The sequence below is a fragment of the Heptranchias perlo genome, unplaced genomic scaffold, assembly GCF_035084215.1.
Source record: "Heptranchias perlo isolate sHepPer1 unplaced genomic scaffold, sHepPer1.hap1 HAP1_SCAFFOLD_862, whole genome shotgun sequence".
NCBI lineage: Eukaryota > Metazoa > Chordata > Chondrichthyes > Hexanchiformes > Hexanchidae > Heptranchias > Heptranchias perlo.
Window position 1 is genome coordinate 7,501 of NW_027139900.1, and position 5,575 is coordinate 13,075.

Genomic DNA, 5,575 nt, shown 5'->3' on the forward strand with positions numbered 1-5,575 from the left:
CCGTTGTGGAGTGCGTTTATTGTGGGTTGATTTTGACTTTGCCTGGCTGGTGGAATTTGTGGGAGGCAGGCAAGGGGATTGGTGTGGGTTGGTTGGCCGGAAGGGAGCTGCTTGCATTGGGGTGTTATCCTGACTTTGTTTCGCTGGTGAGAGTAGGCAGCGGCAGGCAGGCAAGCGGAATGTCGTGTGGGGTGCAGTGAGAGGTTGTAATGACGCTGCTTTGCAGCTGACCATGTGCCCTGATTTGTGACGCCCGTTTGGAGGCTGATATCTCAGGAAGGCCGAGGCCGATTTCCTCCGGGTATGGCTCGTTGCGTGCGGCAGGAGGAGGCGCAGCGTACGGTACCGAGCACTGGGAGGTGCGGTGCTGCCCGCCGGAGTGACAGCGAAAGGCTGCGCACCGCTTTCCGCCTGGTAACTCGGCGTCCGTGAGACCGACCGACTCCGCTTTATCGCCGGAGCTAGAGTGGGGCAAGGGGCACGGTTGAGTACCGGAAGGATGACGTTCGCACACGGGGAAGTCGAGTGCCGGGCCGCTGAAAGCGAGCAGGGTGCCACCGACTCTTCGGGCCCACTCGGAGGCTGATATCTCAGGAAGGCCGAGGCCGATTTCCTCCGGGTATGGCTCGTTGCGTGCGGCAGGAGGAGGCGCAGCGTACGGTACCGAGCACTGGGAGGTGCGATGCTGCCCGCCGGAGTGACAGCGAAAGGCTGCGCACCGCTTTCCGCCTGCTAACTCGGCGTCCGTGAGACCGACCGACTTCGCTTTACCGCCGGAGCTAGAGTGGGGCAAGGGGCACGGTTGGGTACCGGAACGATCACGTTCGCACACCGGGAAGTCGAGTGCCGGGTCTCGAAACGGAGCCGGGTCGGCCCAATTTAAAACGGAGAATAGAGTGCTGCCCTCTGCGGGTGAAAACCTGGAAGTACGTTGGTTAATGATTTCCAGTTCACCCCGCTTGGTCAGGCCCACTCGGAGGCGGATAACTCCGGAACGCCGAGGCCGATTTCCTCCGGGTATGGCTCGTTGCGTGCGGCAGGAGGCGGCGCAGCGTACGGTACCGAGCACTCGGAGATGCGGTGCTGCCCGCCGGAGTGACAGCGAAAGGCTGCGCACCGCTTTCCGCCTGGTAACTCGGCGTCCGTGAGACCGACCGACTCCGCTTTAGCACCGGAGCTAGAGTGGGGCAAGGGGCACCGAAGGGTACCGGAACGATCACGTTCGCATACCGGGAAGTCGAGTGACGGGCCGCTGAAAGCGAGCAGGGTGCCACCGCTCGGGGCCCCGGTTTGTCCGTCCCACCCGGAGGCCCATATCTCCGGAAGGCACAGGCCGATTTCCTCCGGGTATGGCTCGTTGTGTGCGGCCGGACCAGGCGCAGCGGACGGTACCGAGCACTGGGAGGTGCGATGCTGCCCGCCGGAGTGACAGCGAAAGGCTGCGCACCGCTTTCCGCCTGCTAACTCGGCGTCCGTGAGACCGACCGACTCCGCTTTACCGCCGGAGCTAGAGTGGGGCAAGGGGCACGGTTGAGTACCGGAAGGATGACGTTCGCACACCGGGAAGTCGACTAGCGGGCCGCCGAAAGCGAGCTCGGGGCCCCGGTTTGTCCGTCCCACCCGGAGGCCCATATCTCCGGAAGGCACAGGCCGATTTCCACCGGGTATGGCTCGTTGTGTGCGGCCGGACCAGGCGCAGCGGACGGTACCGAGCACTCGGAGGTCGGGCGCTGCCCGCCGGAGGTACAGCGAAAGGCTGCAAACCACTTTCCGCCGCCTCCCTCCGCGGGCGTGAGACCGACGGTCGTCGGGTTTAGTTCCGCGGCTAGAGCAGGACGAGGGGCAGCGAACGGTACCGGAACGAACCCGGTCGCACACCGGGAAGTCGAGTGCCGGGTCTCGAAACGGAGCCGGGTCGGCCCAGTTTAAAACGGAGAAGAGAGTGCTGCCCTCTGCGGGTGAAAACATGGAAGTACGTTGGTTAATGATTTCCAGTTCACCCCGCTTGGTCAGGCCCACTCGGAGGCGGATAACTCCGGAACGCCGAGGCCGATTTCCTCCGGGTATGGCTCGTTGCGTGCGGCAGGAGGAGGCGCAGCGTTCGGTACCGAGCACTCGGAGGTGCGGTGCTGCCCGCCGGAGTGACAGCGAAAGGCTGCGCACCCCTTTCCGCCTGCTAACTCGGCGTCCGTGAGACCGACCGACTCCGCTTTAGCACCGGAGCTAGAGTGGGGCAAGGGGCACCGAAGGGTACCGGAACGATGACGTTCGCACACCGGGAAGTCGAGTGCCGGGCCGCCGAAAGCGAGCAGGGTGCCACCGCTCGGGGCCCCGGTTTGTCCGTCCCACCCGGAGGCCCATATCTCCGGAAGGCACAGGCCGATTTCCTCCGGGTATGGCTCGTTGTGTGCGGCCGGACCAGGCGCAGCGGACGGTACCGAGCACTCGGAGGTCGGGCGCTGCCCGCCGGAGGTACAGCGAAAGGCTGCAAACCACTTTCCGCCGCCTCCCTCCGCGGGCGTGAGACCGACGGTCGTCGGGTTTAGTTCCGCGGCTAGAGCAGGACGAGGGGCAGCGAACGGTACCGGAACGAACCCGGTCGCACACCGGGAAGTCGAGTGCCGGGTCTCGAAACGGAGCCGGGTCGGCCCAGTTTAAAACGGAGAAGAGAGTGCTGCCCTCTGCGGGTGAAAACATGGAAGTACGTTGGTTAATGATTTCCAGTTCACCCCGCTTGGTCAGGCCCACTCGGAGGCGGATAACTCCGGAACGCCGAGGCCGATTTCCTCCGGGTATGGCTCGTTGCGTGCGGCAGGAGGAGGCGCAGCGTTCGGTACCGAGCACTCGGAGGTGCGGTGCTGCCCGCCGGAGTGACAGCGAAAGGCTGCGCACCCCTTTCCGCCTGCTAACTCGGCGTCCGTGAGACCGACCGACTCCGCTTTAGCACCGGAGCTAGAGTGGGGCAAGGGGCACCGAAGGGTACCGGAACGATGACGTTCGCACACCGGGAAGTCGAGTGCCGGGCCGCCGAAAGCGAGCAGGGTGCCACCGCTCGGGGCCCCGGTTTGTCCGTCCCACCCGGAGGCCCATATCTCCGGAAGGCACAGGCCGATTTCCTCCGGGTATGGCTCGTTGCGTGCGGCCGGACCAGGCGCAGCGGACGGTACCGAGCACTCGGAGGTCGGGCGCTGCCCGCCGGAGGTACAGCGAAAGGCTGCAAACCACTTTCCGCCGCCTCCCTCCGCGGGCGTGAGACCGACGGTCGTCGGGTTTGTTTCCGCGGCTAGAGCAGGACGAGGGGCAGCGAACGGTACCGGAAGGAACCCGGTCGCACACCGGGAAGTCGACTAGCGGGCCGCCGAAAGCGAGCACGGGGCCCCGGTTTGTCCGTCCCACCCGGAGGCCCATATCTCTGGAAGGCACAGGCCGATTTCCACCGGGTATGGCTCGTTGTGTGCGGCAGGACCAGGCGCAGCGGACGGTACCGAGCACTCGGAGGTCGGGCGCTGCCCGCCGGAGGTACAGCGAAAGGCTGCAAACCACTTTCCGCCACCTCCCTCCGCGGGCGTGAGACCGACGGTCGTCGGGTTTGTCTCCGCGGCTAGAGCAGGACGAGGGGCAGCGAACGGTACCGGAACGAACCCGGTCGCACACCGGGAAGTCGACCAGCGGGCCGCCGAAAGCGTGCTCGGGTCCCCGGTTTGTCTGTCCCACCCGGAGGCTGATATCTGAGGAAGTCCGAGGCCGATTTCCTCCGGCTAACTCGGCGGGCAATGTGTCCCCCCCCCACCATCTTCGGCTGATTACCGTGGCTGGACCGGATCAAGGAGCAACGGAACCGTGCCAGAACGACGTCGGTCGGACGGCGTGAACTGATAGTGCCGAGGCCGGAAACCGAGCCGGAAATGTGCACCGATTTATTGGTCCCACTCGCAGGCCCATATCTCCGGAAGGCCGAGGCCGATTTCCTCCGGGTATGGTTCGCTGCGTGCAGCCGGAAGGGGAGCAGCGGACGGCACTGAGCAGCCGGAGGTGCGGCGCTGCCCGCCGGAGCTGCAAGCGAAAGGCTGCGCACCGCTTTCCGCTGGCTAACTCGGCGGCCGTCAGGCCGACCGACTCCGCTTCAGCACGGGAGCTGGAGTCGGGCAAGGGGCACCGAAGGGTACCGGAAGGATCACGTTCGGACACCGGGAAGTCGAGTGCCGGGCCGCCGAAAGCGAGCTCGGGGCCCCGGTTTGTCCGTCCCACCCGGAGGCCCATATCTCGAGAAGGCACAGGCCGATTTCCTCCGGGTTTGGCTCGCTGCGTGCGGCCGGACGAGGCGCAGCGAACGGTACCGAGCACTCGGAGGTGCGGCGCTGCCCGCCGGAGGTACAGCGAAAGGCTGCAAACCGCTTTCCGCCTCCTCTCCCCTCGGGCGTGAGACCGACGGTCGTCTGGTTTGCTTCCGCGGCAAGAGCAGGACGAGGGGCACCGAGCGGTACCAGAACGAACCCGGTCGCACACCGGGATGTCGAGTGCCCGGCCCAAACCCGCTACCCCCCCCCCACCCGAAAGCGAGCCACGGTTTGTGGATTAAAAGTGAAGCGGCAAAGATTTGTAAAACAGCGTGAAATGATGAACCAGAAGCCCAAAGTAATGGTGGGAATAAAAGTTCCGAAATGTGAAATGGTGAACCAGAAGTTGTGTGAACTGTTTAACCCAAAGTGGCAAAAATGGATTAAAAGGGGTGAAATGATCGACCGCAAAGCAGGGCAAGCATTAAACAAAAGCAGCAGCATTTTTTAAAAAGGGACAAATGGTTTACCAGAATCCCAAAAGAATGCTCAGAGACTTAAGTGCCAAAGGGGAAATGGTTAACCAGTAGCTGGGTGAACTGTTTAACCAAAAGTGGGAAAAAGGATTAAAAGGGGTGAAATGATTAACCAGAAGGCGAAAGCAATGTGCCGCGTCAAAGTCCTAAAGGGGAAAAGGTTGACCATAAAGCAGGGAAATGATTAAACCAAAGCAGAAAAATTCAGTAAAAAGGGGCAAATGGTTAACCAGAAGTTGGGTGAACTGCTTAACCAAAAGTGGGAAAGAGGATTAAAAGGGGAGAAATGTTGAACCAGATGTCGAAAACAATGCGCGGCGATGAAGTCTGAAAGAGGAAAAGGTTGACCGCAAAGCAGGGAAAGGATTAAACAGAAGCAGCAATATCTTTTAAAAAGGGACAAATGGTGAACCAGAATCCCAAAAGAATGCTCAGAGACTTAAGTCCCAAAGGGGCAAATGGTTAACCAGAAGCTGGGTGAACTGTTTAACCAAAAAGTGGGAAAAAGGATTAAAAGGGGTGAAATGATTAACCAGAAGGCGAAAGCAAAGTGCGGCGGCGAAGTCCTAAAGGAGAAAAGGTTGACCAGAAAGCAGGGAAACGATTAAACAAAAGCGGCAACATTTTTTAAAAAGTGGCAAATGGTTAACCAGAATCCCAAAATAATGCTCAGAGACTTAAGTCCCAAAGGGGCAAATGGTTAACCAGAAGCTGGGTGAACTGTTTAACCAAAAGTGGGAAAAAGGATTAAAATGTTGTGAA